Below are 15,000 nucleotides of genomic sequence, written 5' to 3' on the forward strand. Positions count from 1 at the left end.
AGAGGTCAGTCTTCACAGGGACTAGAAAGGTAAATAGAATATATAATTTAGTTAAACTGTTACAATTTATTTAGCTATGAGTTACACAACTTTGTGTGGTAGTACCAGAGTTTGATTTCAGATAAATGATAACCTACAGTTCCATGAAATATTGGAAATGGTAATTTGCTTATTTCCGGGAGTAGATGTTGCAGAGTTCTTTGTGGTGGTTGTTAAGGTGTGAATAAGATTTTTTTTTCTTCTTCAAGTTATCTCGTATAACTCCTTGGATGCGGATGCTTCACTGTCCACATGTGGCCCAAGAGAGCCAGCTCTCTTCTAGTCATGGTTTATGGGTGGTACATTCCACACTGAAAATAATGCAAAAGGCCTTTCCTAAATGCCCACTGAGTCTAATCATCCTCCAAGAGGTTTGTGCACTCATGATGATGGAAGCTTAACATTACCCTGGTCTTCAGCCAAATTTTCCCATGACAGCATGTTCACACCACTCACCCCTCAAGCCAAATTTTTTCATGACATGATGGTCACGTCATCCTGATCATAGGGGTTAAGAAATAGCATGTTCATGACACTAATTGCATATGTCTATGAAAATCAAGTAAATACATTCAAAGTCATTAAATGCAACTTAACAGCTTGTATTATGCGAATGGTTGCCTTTCAAAGATTTCTCATGTAGCTAGTCTAGTAATGGCCTACTAGACTAGCATGTGTCAAGAACTAATGGTATCTTCTTTGATGACTATGTCACATTCTCCCTGTCTGTTTGGCATGCCATGATGTCAAGGTGGAATACTGTTTGGATGAAAGGAGAGATTGTGCTACAATTAACAATGTGGACGTTGTTAGAGGAGATATATGCACTTGTTTTCAAATAACATAAAGAAAACCGTCAATTTAAATTAATATAATTTCCTTGATATTTTTTTATTACAGAAATAGCTCATCTCATTCTATCTACATGAAATGGTGCATATCAGTAGAGATGTCATTATTAACTGAAGGCCTTTCTTACAGTATTCAGAAGTTTCCGGTCAATGATTTAGATTGATATATATTTGACTTTTTTCTTTTGCTTTCTTAAGATATATTTTTGAAAGTAGCTGAGACTGGTGCCTGTTTGTGATAAAATCATATAAATTTAGAGCAAATTTTTTATCATCATTATTATTATTACTACTATTATAATATTCCTGAGTGAACATGGTGCCTTCCAGCAACATGAGTGAAGTTTAACAGCCATGATTTAAGGGAAAGTGTTGCAGTTGTTTCATGGGAAGTTGGGGACAGTGCCCTATCCTGTTCTACTGTCAAACAATGGGCTTCTCTCATCAAGCAGAGCCAAGGCTCATCTGAGGACAACCCCTGAAATGGTGGTCCATTAACTGCTGGCACCAAGGAAGCTGTGGCCATGGTGGAGAGCATGGTCATGGATAGTTGCCAAATCTCAATGCAAAACATTGCTTCTCAGCTGGGGATCAGTAAACACCAACCTTTCCAATGTGTCTGACCAATGGGACCCAAGAGTACTGCACCTGAGCAAAAGAGGAACTGGATGATGACTTTGACAGAGATGTAGACCCTCATGAGAGTAGATCTAGAGGGATTCATGGCCCCATCCGTAACCCAAGATGAAACCCAGGTTTACTACTTCGATCCAGAGACCAGAGCTGAATCTAAGCAAGGGAAGCATCCTTCCTCTCTGATACCATGAAATTTCAAGGTTACAAAATCATCCTGGAAGGTCATGGTGCCTGTTTTGGGACCTTAAAGAGATCCTCCTCAGGGACATCTTGGATCATAGTCACACCATTAATGGACCATACTATGCTGATCGACTGGAGAAGCTTCAGGAAGCTCTGCTTAAGAAATGCTGAGGGAAATTGGCCCAAGGTGTTCTTTTGCATTACAATGTGCCTGGACATGAGAGCATGGTGGTCATGAACAAAGTGGTATCATGAGGTTGTATATATTTATTTAATTAATTTATGTATAAATATACCTTTTTTGTAGCATGCTAAAACTCCTAACACATTGATACATTGTTTGATGTTGCTACAAAATAAAGCTTATCTTTCATAATTTAACATTATAAAGACAATAGAAAACCATTTAAATAATTATTTTGCTCGTATGCTTTTTAAATGCAAGCAACACATTGTGGAACCTTCAAATAAAGTGAAGCTTATATTGTTTATACACACCACCCTTTGCTGTGCAAAGCTGTGGAAACTTTCATGTGTATTTCTCAGATTCAGTCAAAACATTTTTTTCTTTTTCTTATTACTTTTGTTGTTCTTAGGAATGTGGAAGTGTTTTGCCTGAAGTTGTGCATCGTATCGTATCTGCTGTGAGCAAGTTCCATGGTCACTTGGAATACGAATCTCAAACAACTGGATCCTTCCAATAATCATGTGCATTTACTTGTCTTAGTGCCTGTAATATATTAACAGATCAAAATAATTTTGATAATTTTCATCCTGTAGTATTGAATTATAGAGGTAGTGAATGATTTTGAAGACACTCATCCTTCCAAAGTCAATACCAGACACATTAAAATTTCTTACCATATCGTTCCAGTGACTCATGATTGACTTAGAGTGAACATGTATTTAATGTACTGCTATAAAGGTACAAGAATGTTTTATACACCTTTAGGATTTAATTTTGTATCAATAAACATACAATATGATTCATAATTAATGAAAATTAATAAATATACTTATATATGTATATGTACACATACATGGGTGTATATTAGGGTGTTTCAATAATTGTCGATTTTCTAAAATTTGCTTGAATCCCGGAGGCAAGTTAAGAAATAGGCGCCTATGAATTTTCTGAGTTTGGAAATGTATTTTTTTATTAAAATCAAAGAATATCTCGCATTCTCTATTTGCAATTGAAAGTTTTGATAAAATTATGATTTAGACACCGCTTCGAACGCCAAATAACGCCTCGTTTTCTGTTGTCGGTATAACTATTTTATTTTTAAAATACCTCAATTATAATTTTCTTCAATATTTTTGCATCAAAATTATTTCTATTATAAATTAATATTATATAAAGTTCTGTAATTGCCATAAGACTAATTTTTCAATTAGAAGGCTTGACTTCTCTTTACTTTGTGTTCTCTCCCACCGAATCGGGCTTGGGTCGCCGAGAGCATGCTTTGGCTCTCAGAATTCTCACTTCGCTTAAATTATTTGAAGTAACATATTCTATTTATCAAGAGGCTATAAAAGGAAAGAATTCTAGTAATGATTTTATTTGGAACATTATATATTGCATACAATAGAATTTTCATTTTACATTGCCATATCTCCGACTGCGCCGTTCTCTAGTTTCTGTTACAACAACAATTCTGTTTATGTCTTCACATTTTTTCATGTCTCCAATCAGTCTTTTACAGTTTTGATTATGGCCAGGTATTAATGAACTTTTGGGTTTCCACATATCGATTTCATGCATATCATAGGCCAAGTATGCAAACATCATATCTGTGGTCAGATGTTGGGAAATTAAATCTTTCACACTCAGATTACACAGTTTTTCTGCAGTGAAATTGTGCTTCTCCTTATTTTTGAATAGGACTGGTGTGTATGGCCATTTTTCACGAATTCCTCTTTTCAAGATCATTGCAACTTCATCGACGTAATCATTATCAACAGCCAAGGGAAGAAGTGTACCATCTGCATTATACAGATTTCTGTTGATGGACGAGAACTAGCTGCTAGGACAGCCAAGTTCACAGCCAATCCTGGCATACCTCCTTGAAGTTTCAATAGCAGTTCTGAAAAGAGTCATTCCATTGCTGTTCACAGCAGAATGCCAGCACATGAAATGAACTTTTGCAAAATCAAAAATACTTCTGATTGTTCTTGGATTTTTTTTCAGTGCTTTCAGACACTTTATGGTGTTCTTTATTCCAATCTTGGATTTATTGGGCAAATCACCATCACAAACTCCTTCCAGCTTGGTCAATATGGTGTCAATGATCAGGCAGATGTGTAGGAGGGAACAAAAAAATCCCAGCCACCTGACACCAACTGGCAAAAGACATTTCTGCAATATCTTCACTGTTGCATATAAATGGGACTTCTGCATTGTTGGTCTGCTTCCATTTCAGTCTGTTAAATTCCCGTCTTTGCGCCTGATAATCAACACTTCCGAGTGATCCATTGCTTCCTTGTACTTTTGCATCATACCAATCTATATCTTCCTTGAGGTTTTCTCGTGGTTGTTTCTTTGCCTTGAATGACACAATCACAATTTTCGAGAATTTTGTCTTCAGTGTTACATTTCTGATGGAGTGGTAGTACTCTTTCTTTATTTTCTTTATTTTTTTCTTTCATATACCAAGGTGATATTGTCTTAATGCCGAATTTGCTATACAGCACAGCAATTTCCGCCTGCAACTTGGATAAAATCTGAGATTCCGTAATAGTCAAATTATAGCATGGCAAGCTATATTTTGAGCATCCTTTTAGTGTCTGGTTACCATGTCCTTTTAAGGCACAGTATCGAGCAAGAATGTCACTCTTCAGTGGTCTAGGTGGCAAAACATCAATGGTACATAACTCTTTCAGTATACGTGTATCGGCACTACACAAACCACCACGTCGAAGTGCCATAGTGCCACTGACGAGATCGTCACCACAATATAGGCGAGCGAGTAATGCGTATTATTAAGGTAGCACAACTTTATATGGAAATGCATAGTGACTGGGAATCTTTACGGAAGTCCCCAGGAATCATTCACAATGACCTTAGTTACCCTATGTTTGATTCTGCCATAATGTCGGATGAACCGAAATGCCCTTCCGTGGGTCATGCGGGTAACCGCACCTCATCCCACCGCCGGAAATGGTATTATACTTTAATCAAAAATTGCGAATAGTAGATATTTTTTTATTTGTCTAATATTTTGCATGTCGTCATTTAAGCATAGTAGGCGCCTGTTTAGCAACTTGCTGAATGATTCTGAAAAAGTCGGATTTATTGAAACACCCTAGTGTATATAGGTATATATTTATATATATATATGTTTGTATATGTATGTATATGTATATATGTATATCTTAGGATATGTGTGTATATATATGTACCAGTAGACAGTTAATTTCTATTAAACTAGTTAGATTGTAGTTGCAGACTCCTTTTAGTGGGTTGTGTGGTATGGTTGGTTTATTAGAACTACTGTGTCTGTCAGATTCTTGAGCTCTGGGAAACATTGAGAGTGTTGTGGCAAACCTCTAGGCAACTTCCTCCTCCCTCAGTCTGTCCAAGTGAAACACCCTAGAGTGGCCACTGGAGAGACGGAGAGTTTTGAAGTGAAGTGGATCCAATGGTGAACCACAATCAGTCTATGGTCAGTACCACACAACTTGGCTCTCTAATAAACCCTGCAGTTCTGGAAGAACTTCCAATGAGTGCTAACAAGAACGTGGTCAGTCTCTTTGGCCACAGTACCTGTACCCATATCACTATACCCATGTCCAGAGATGTGGGTTGCAGTGCTGATACCAGGAGTCAGAAATCCTCACTCTCTCAGACATTTGCCTGTCACAGATGTGAGTTTGGGAACGACTCTTTCTCGTTGCTCTCTCTCTCTCTCTCTCTCTCTCTCTCTCTCTCTCTCTCTCTCTCTCTCTCTCTCTCTCTTTTGTATCTCCCTTTCTCTCTTTTAGGATTTCTTTCTCTCTTTTGCTGTTTCTCTCTTTCTCTTTTTTGCTGTCTCTCTCTCTTGCTGTCTCTTTCTCTCTTCTCTCTCTCTTTCTTTTGCTGTCTCTCTCCCTTTCTCTCTTGCAATCTCGTATCTCTTTCTCTTTTTTGCTGTCTCTCTCTCTTGCTGTCTCTCTTTCTCTCTTCTGCTCTCTCTCTTTCTTTTGCTGTCTCTCTCCCTTTCTCTCTTGCAATCTCGTATCTTTCTCTTTTTTGCTGTCTCTCTCTCTTTCTCTTTTTTTGCTGTCTCTCTCTCTTTCTCTCTTTTGCTCTTTCTCTTTCTCTCTGTTGCTCTCTCTCTTTCTCTCTTTTGCTGTCTCTCTTTCTCTCTTTTGCTGTCTCTTTGTTTCTTTTGCTGTCTCTCTCTCTCTTTGTTTCTTTTGCTGTCTTTCTTTCTCACTTTTGCTGTCTCTCCCTCTCTCTCTCTCTTTCTTTCCCTCTTTGTCTCTTTTGGTGCCTCTCTTTTTCTCTCTTTGTCTCTTTTGCTGTCTCTTTCTTTTGGCTTCTTTCTCTCTTTTGCTCTCTGTTTCATTTGTTGTCTCTCTCTTGCTATCTCTGCTGTCTCTCTCTCTTTCTTTCTCCTTTGCTATCTCTCTTTCTCCTTTGCTGTCTCTCTTTCTCTCTTTTGCTGTCTCTCTCTCCTCTTCTCTCTCTCTCTCTCTCTTCTCTCTCTTCTCTCTCTTTTCTTCTCTTCTCTTCTCTCTCTCTCTCTCTCTCTCTCTCTCTCTCTCTCTCTCTCTCTCTCTCTCTCTCTTTCTCTTCAGTTCTCTCTCTCTCTCTCTCTCTCTCTGTATGTGTGTGTGTGTGTGTGTGTGTGTGTGTGTGTGTGTAACAGGCTATAGATCTGTTATGACTGTTTGGGCAGTGATCGTGGTTATAATGGTTTGACTCTTTATTAATGAAGAATACTACACAGTGAAGGGTAAGCGCTGAGTGCCGAGTGGCGTGTCCAGCTCGCCAGCCTAGAGGCTGCCAAAGGCGGTGACAACCTGGTCATGTCGACCGCTGGGCACAAACTGAGAGGTCAGATAAAATTGTCTTCTATGCCCTCGCTGAGGCGTTGGTTCTGATGTACACGGTATATTGCTCAGCCACCTATTCACGCCTCGCCCTCAAGTCGCCCTAGATTGGCCTCAAAAGTGACCCAACTTTGGCTGGTCCTGATTTGCTGGTCATTTCGTTCTCGTGTTCTTGTGTCTACTTGTCCTTGTCGACCTCTTCCTGGTTCTTGGTGTAATCCATCTGTCCTTGACGCCCACATGTCATTGAAGGTGTCGCACAGATCCTCCTTGACTTCGGATTCGTCTAGACTTCCTTCCTTGTCCAGGCCTAACTCGGCGGCATACTCGTCCACACGTCCTCGCAGATCTAGTGCAGGTCCTTCTCGGCTGCGTGCTCGTCCACACATCCTCGTAATCTTCGTCTGGATCTATGGGCAGGAAGCGTCCTCTTCGGCATCTCAGGGCGGCTGACACCTGCAATGACAAGTTCCTGGAGCTTGACGCCCAGGCAGGCGGCGCCCTTCCACTATATCCTGGGGTGGCTTAATACCTGCTCTGACGAACATCCTGGTCCGCAGGCATATGGCGATCTTCCGGTTATCTATTTAAATTTGCAGTTTTTATTGTTCATTTTTACTTTATTTTCATTTTTTTTTTCCGTTTGCCGTTTTATTTTAACAAAAAAAAAGAAAAGAAAATTAGGAGAGGGAGGCCTCAGTAGCGATCCGCAAGGACCTGGCTTGAACTAACAACCGTCTTTGATAGATATGAGAGTAGATAAGGGAAACGACAACGGCAACCCGCAAGATTTGCATAAACCAATTGTCGTTACACAGAGAAGAAATGTATGTAAAATAAGAGATCATGTACTAGTCACTCGTCACGATTGACAAAATCGTGGGCAGAGATTCATCATAGATCTTTACACCTGCAACTACGACAGCAACAAACCCTTTTAATGAAAAGGCTTCTGCGTGTGTTGTGTGTGTTGTGTGTGTGTGTGTGTGTGTTGTGTGTGTGTTGTGTGTGTTGTGTGTCAGTTCTCTCTCTCTTCAGTTCTCTCTCTGTGTGTGTGTGTGTGTGTGTGTGTGTGTGTGAGCGAGAGCGAGAGCGTGAGCGTGAAAAAGAATGAAAGTGATCGCGAGCTCACACAAAGAATGTATGACAAACATGAAGATTAACGTTCATTTTAACAATACTGTGAAAAATTAGCAATGCTATTAATACAAAATTATTTCAACTACTACATTGGAATCAACGTTTAATGATATGCGATGGAACGTACGCACTAATGAACATTCCGATAAAGGGATAGAGAGGAGAAAATAAGCTATATGCACAAAATATCGGACACTGATGATGTACAAGGATAGGTCCATCATACGGGGGGCACAAGGAAGCATGCTCGACGGACTTACTGCTAATATGCTCCTCATCCCTATGCATCCGATATGCCTTCGCGTAGCACACCCCAAACACTAATAAGAGGAGCAACACGCCTGCCAAGATGACATAAATAAGGTAGATAAAGTTTACATGGAATTTCGACATCAACCCCACGTCCGCGTCCTGAACCTTACTAACGTCCCTGAGATGCAACTCCGGGATCGTGACGTTGAGTGTCGGCAAGGTCAGGAGCGTAGGCCTAATCTTTATAGGATCTGTAGCGACGTCCGTGACGAAGGACTTGATGGCCGGAACCTGTAATGACAGGGAATGTAACCCGCAATGATGAGGCAGGACAAAGGTTCCCTGCAACAACCTATCTGGCTGAAGCTCCTCGCAAGCCGTTGTGGCGACCGTTAACTGATAGAAATAGATCAGTGTCACCTGTGAAAGGCTGATCATGAAAGGCGAGAGCTGGTCCCTCACCTCCTCGAAGGAACAGGGAGGTGATCAGCCCTCCAGAAACAAGAGCACGGGCACAAGATGGAGTCTGAAGAGATGAAGGTAGGGGTCAAGAAAAGCACACGAATATGTCCCTGGTAGGCCTCGAACAAGAGTCTAAGAAGTCGGAGGAAGGGAAAGATAGACCATGTCCTCCTATTTCTCTTAGAATAAATGTGTGAGGCACGTAAACCATGTAATGTGAGTTGTTTGTTTTGTGTGGGAAGGAGTGTATGCGGTCACCCTAAAGCTAGTAGAAGGACGCACTGGAACGATACCGGACTCCGATATCGTAAAACCGAGTGCGTTGCTTGAAAGGGAAGAGAGTCTTGACAGAAAAGGAAGATACTCTCTGAAGTACCGCGCCCATGTCGGCAGGCGAGATCAAGTCAAGCGACACCTCTCCGTGCGCCGCACGAATGAGGGCCGATGCCAAACTTTGTTCACTGTACCTATAACCTGACCGACCTTATTTTGCACAATATTAAAATCGGAGGCTAATTCCTGAACATTGTGCTCGAGTGTGTTGACAGCGTGAGCAGATAAGTCAAACTGTGAACTACATACGATAAGCTGTCCCTCTAATTCTTGAGTTCGGATGTAAGAGTGTCGTCGTCCACAACTCCGAAAAGGCCATGTGCAATGTTGCCAACAAAGTTGAATAATCCTCACCGGGTCCTACCCGTAGATTTGAGAGGCCCTACGGAAGAATTCAACTATGCAGTTGTCGAGGATAAGATGCGATCGTATGTCATGTGTGTCAAGAGAAGAATCGATGGTAAGATTTCCACGAAGAGAGAGTAGCTGGTCCCTGTGGTATAGCATGAGCTTCAAAGCGTTGCGTAGTGGCAATAGCGAGAACCGGGCCTCCACATGGCTTGTTATAGGATAGACCTTCCCAAGGTCCTCGATCATAGCCCCAGGTGCGTCTTTCACATTATGCAGAAGGTGATGCGAGCCTCCTCCCACGAGGAGTGCCACAAAGAATATGGACGACAGCATCCGGGAAGGGAGAGCCAGATATCACTCACCACTCCCAAACTCTGCATGGAAAGTAACACATGAGCCAGCTACAAAAGAACCTATATGAAAGGGATGATAATGATCATCAGAGAATGAGCGATGCAGGTAACGTATGCAACTGCAGCTGATGAGCCACTAAGCTAGCAAGGTAAATGACCTTGCATCGCCAAGATAACCAATAGTCAACATAACTCTACGGGAATAACATATAAGCTTGAATAATTCGCAGAGTCTCGAGGACTGATGTAATGGGATGATATGTCTCAGCAAGAATGATGGTGAGAGGACCACCTATGATTCCTGGCACTGATAATACTGATCAGCCAGTTTCAAGACGTCAAAATGGAACCACTGCACAGAGCCATCAGCGACAGACTTGGACTCTGCCTTGTTGTTCTTTACTGCTACAACTCTGTAGGGACCCACAAATAACGGACTAAGCTTAGGCCGAATAGTACCATGAACATGAGCTTTCCTAAATACCAATGAACCAACCCCGGTAGTCTTTGCAGGAGCGATCTTATGCTGGTACTCAATTATTCTGTCACGTGACCTGGTCAGGAACACCTTTGCTTGCTGTAACGCGCGCTGCTGCCGAGAAACCAAATAATCAGCATAGTTATCTGCATAGAGGGGACGCGGCTTCATTTTCAGGAGTTCGTATGGCAACCGCTTGTCTTGCCCCGTAAGAAGAAAGTGTGGGCTATCGCCCAGTGGAGAGTGATAGGTAGAATTGATAGCCGACTGGACGATGGGGAGAAGAACGTCCCAATCGTTCTTGCTGTCGTCCACCAATTGACGCAAAATGGCGAGAATTGATCTCTTTAAACGTTCCGTGATACCATTAGCCTGCGGACGGAATGGCAAAACGTTCACCTGCGTCACATTTAGCTGCTGTGTCAGACTGGCTAACACCTGATTTACAAACTCGGTACCGTTATCCGAGCTTAAATATTGTGGACAGCCGTGGCGGCAACAAATTACGTCATGAAATGCTTTTGCGACGTGCACAGCAGCTTTTGATGGAACCGCCACCAACTCGTAAAAGCGAGAAATATTGTCCACGAAAACAAAAGGATGTGTTTGTTGCCAAGGAAAATCCTGAATATCGAATTTTAGTGCAGGCGCAGGATCGCTTGTGTGACCCTTGTACAAAGGACACGTCTTTCAAGATTTGACGTGTTTCCCTACCCTCGCTGCCAACCGCGGAAAATGCGCTGCCTCACGGGACTCGTAAGCATACCTCAACATACGCGGCACTAAACTTTCCGGCATCACCAAGGCTTGTCGGACGATCCGCCTGCGACCCGTAATTCGCTTCGGCTGGGATCTCCGCAATAAGAGTCCCGTGTCGTCAAGATTTTTTTTTTTTTTTTAACCGCCAACCCTTTAAATTTCGGTACTGCCGTGCCTTGGATAAGGCATCAATGATCTGGCTGTAGATTTCGTCGGCACGCTGGGCAGCATATACCTCGTCTTTATTTAGTGGCTCCAAGGGAGGAACCTGTGACAAAGGCAAGCTAAATGAAGGGGGGAAATCGGCAGCGCCGTCCCGCCTCAAAGATTGCAAGTATTCGATTGGCGCGCGTGACGTGTCGGCGGCGACATTTGCCCGGCCCTAAATATACACAAAGGATATCCTGGTAACGTGCCCTACGACCATAAGGATCATTGCCATTAAGCGAAGTGAGCGGCATGTGGTCAGTGTGAACCATGACCTGTACCCCAGTATAATATCCCTGAAGTACTTAAGAACCCAAACAATCGCTAACATTTCCCTATCGGTGACTGAGTAATTCTTCTCTGCACTGGTGAGAACCCTATTAGCAAACCCGATAGGACGATAGGACGCAGATTCCCTTCGTAGTCCTGCATTAACAGCCCCTAGCCCAACATTTGATGCGTCTGTATAGAGAATGAAGGGGAGGTGAAACCTTGGAAATACAAGAACGGGAGCGTGCGATAAACAATATTTTAACCTTGAAAATGCGCTAGCTTGCTCCTCGCCCCAGCGCCAGGGGACATCTTTCTTGAGGAGATGTGTCATCGGTGCAGCGATCCTCCTATAATCCTTAATGAACGGTTGACTTTACCTGTGTTACATCGGAAGGAATGGGGAACATACTGACGGATTTTACCTTGGCCTCGTCCCCCCCCAATCCCTTGCCCGTTGTTGTCGTGGGGGGGGGGGGGGCTTAGGAGGCGGAGACTGGGACCCAATGCTGGGAACTCCCCAACCTTGGGACTCAGCCTTCGACTCAACAAATTTTGCATGGTCTTTTTTTACCCCCTCCTACTTTTTCCTTTCTGTCCCTTCACCAACCCCTTCTACTATCCACTTCCTAAGGTGTGAGAGCCGTGCTGAAAGGATGAAAGGCTGACTTTGTGCCAGTCCTGAACGGCCTGAGGGAGCCATGGGCACGGTATTCCCCTGCTTTAGTTGTCTAGCCCTTACCCTTCAAGCGACCCTGAGGGGTGGACCGTTTCTCTCCCCAACATAGTCCAGGCTTATCATGGCCAACAATGAATAACCATTAACCATTAACCATACCATTATTAGAGGCAATGAGGCTTGCCTCTTCATCAAATAGCTCCACCAATCCAAACTCGCCTGATTCCCTGACCCCAGGCTCTCCTTTGACCACGGCTCTGAACACTACAACTAATACCCCCTCCTCAATGCCGACTAGTACAGTATCCACCCTAATCAACACCCCAGGAGACATTTCTATTCTCAACATGCTCAACTTCAACAACTATACCCCCACAACCTTCTTCATCAACTACCCCATCCTCCCTTATACTACCTTACAACCTTATTGTCCACCTCCCCATAGCACTACTTCCCTCAACACTACTCCCTCTTCCACATGCCCCCGTCCTTCTACTACCCCCATCTCTACAAAATTCTTAAATAATCTATTTAGCCCAGCCAAATGGGACCCACAACTTAGACAACTAATCACCAACTCAACCACCCTTCACTACCATTTACTATAGTGCTACATGACCTTAGATGTCTAGCACATTTATTTAGCTTTTAACCATTAACCATTAACCATTACCTTGGCCTCGTTAGGGGTAATACTAGCAGCACTAACTGAATGACCGAGGAAATCTAAACGCGACTGGAAGAAGATGCACTTGGCAGGATTAATTGTCAAATCCGCTTCCGAAAGTCGCTGAAAAACACTGCGCAACCGCGCCTCAAGGTCCTTGATCGAAGGTGGTCAAACCAAAATGTCGTCTAAATAGACTAGCACCTGATCATTAACTAAACCCTGCAGGACGAGAGCCATAAGACGAATAAACGTCAGAGGAGAGTTCCTGAGACCCATAGGTGACACAAGGAACTCAAAGTGACCCACATGCGTCGAGAATGCAGTGTATGGTCGGCTGTCTTCTGCCAGGGGAACCTGAAGGAAACCTTTCGTCAGATCACATGCGGCACCAGCAGCATCGGCGCTGACCACGGGCTAGTCGACGGTTGAATTAGCCCTGGTTCGAAACCTACTATCTCTTCCTGTAAAAAATTAACCACTCGCTTATTATAAGCTTCTTCCGTGTTCATCTTCGCTATAAACTTAAGGGTGATCGCCACCTGATTCGGGAACCACGTACACTCATTAAATGCGTGACCCTGCCTGTTACAGTACGGACAGAACTGTTTAGCAGAGCACCCAGATGGACGATGCATCCTCAAGCATCTACGACACTGTCCAGGTTTCGGTGCCCAGTTAGCCACGTGTGGTCGAGGGAATTTGCGAACAGCTACCGAGGGCTACGGATGCGCACGCGAGGGTGAGAGAGGTGGGGTTTGCAGGTGCAGGCGAAGCATGTTTATTTCCTGCTTTCGTCCGCACCGGTGGTTCACGCCGCGGTTCACTCCGCCCCGAGTTGTTATATTTATAATTATTCCCCTTGTTTTTCCCAAATCTGACAACATTCGTAACCACCTGCACATTTCCACCTTTGTCTGACATCTCAATTGCAAGGACTTAAGGAAGCTTATCGAATGAAGCACTGTCAACTTTATCCCAAACTCGTTTGCGCACAGCTGGAGAGATTGAAGAGACTCACCACGCTTTTGCAAAATGTTCAAGAACTGACGCGTGCGATGTGCTATGTGTAACGCATTGCTTAAGGCACACCGACGCGTCTGAGCCCGGGATAGACTGCGCCCACTGCATGAGCTTCACGCGAAATTTATTCAAATAAGATGAAAGATCATCTTTTGAAAACGAGATAGGTTTGACCTCTAACAACTCTACCAGTTGTAAATGGTGATTATCCGTCTGCCTCGAGAATGTTGAAGTGAAAATACTCTTCAACATTCCATATGACTTTTGATCATCCGGCAAATGGTTAACAAAATCAAGCGCTTCCGCTACTCTGGGAATTTCGTGGTTAAAGCGCATTCTAGCCGCCACGAGGCACGATGTCGCAAAATGCTCAGACTCCCGCTTAACCCCTGAATGGATTACTGTGTCTTCCACATCCGCGAAGAATTGGTCAACAGAGACGTTAGAGCCTGAGAATTTTGACGCTACATTGTACATCGTGGGAGCTATGCCGGGACCCATGGTTGATGCAGCCGTAACAAGGGTGAGGCCAGAGGAGGGGGGTAGAGCTGGAGAGGAAATGTTTTCGGTTTGTGTAACAAGAGAAAAAGGGGAAACTGAATCAAAAGTAGATGGTGAAGGAGAAGGCGAGCGAGAAGTATGAGAAGTATGAGAAGAGTCTTAGGGGAGAAACCTAGCGAAGTCTGCAGAGCCTTCACGGCAATCGACTTCTTTGCACGAGTATTTTCAGATGGAAACCTCATCAGAGAATTAGAAAATCAGAAAATAATCTAACAGTAGTACGCCAAAATTACCAGTAATTCCCCGTTAAGCGCACAACACGACCTTCCCGTATCCCTACGGAGCTAAGCCCTTGTACATATAAGATAATGACTGGCTCGTAGCACACAAATGGGGGGACACTGAAAAAAAGAAATATGACCCTTATGTACTTACGCGGTCCTGTAGGCTGCTGACGACGATTCCTGAGCGGAGGCAGGAACGTGAGTTCTACCACCCTGAACACCTGCTATAATGGTCTGTCATTCAAATATACAAGAAACCACTATATTATCTGGCAGGTCCAAAGGAAAACTCAGTATCTGTTTAACAGCTTTATTGTGAAACAAACAAGAAGTAGCGGAGATATGGTAATTGGTAACTTGTGGCGAAGACGGCGTCAGCTTCTACGGAAGGAGAGGGAAGGTGTGTGTGCAGCTCAAGGGCCTGACTGTTTCTGATTCATTTTGGGACAGGCTAAGTCACTCTTCCCTTATCCTTTGACCAATGCGTGGGAACCT

The 15,000-nt window shown here is 43.4% G+C and overlaps 1 protein-coding gene across 2 annotated transcripts in view; it reads left to right on the plus strand.

The window, feature by feature from the left end:
• The window catches only part of LOC125035104 (RAB11-binding protein RELCH-like), an 85,562-nt gene that overhangs the window by 65,281 nt on the left and 5,281 nt on the right, over window positions 1–15,000 (plus strand). Inside the window, exons 9-10 of one of the 2 annotated variants that reach the window (XM_047627261.1) lie at window positions 1–29; window positions 249–410. The exon at window positions 1–29 is cut by the window's left edge and continues 75 nt beyond it. The gene's annotated coding sequence lies outside the window, so the exon portion shown is untranslated. The remainder of the gene's footprint in view (window positions 30–248; window positions 411–15,000) is intronic. The other variant, XM_047627260.1, reaches the window with a different exon arrangement.

The sequence above is a fragment of the Penaeus chinensis genome, chromosome 19, assembly GCF_019202785.1.
Source record: "Penaeus chinensis breed Huanghai No. 1 chromosome 19, ASM1920278v2, whole genome shotgun sequence".
NCBI lineage: Eukaryota > Metazoa > Arthropoda > Malacostraca > Decapoda > Penaeidae > Penaeus > Penaeus chinensis.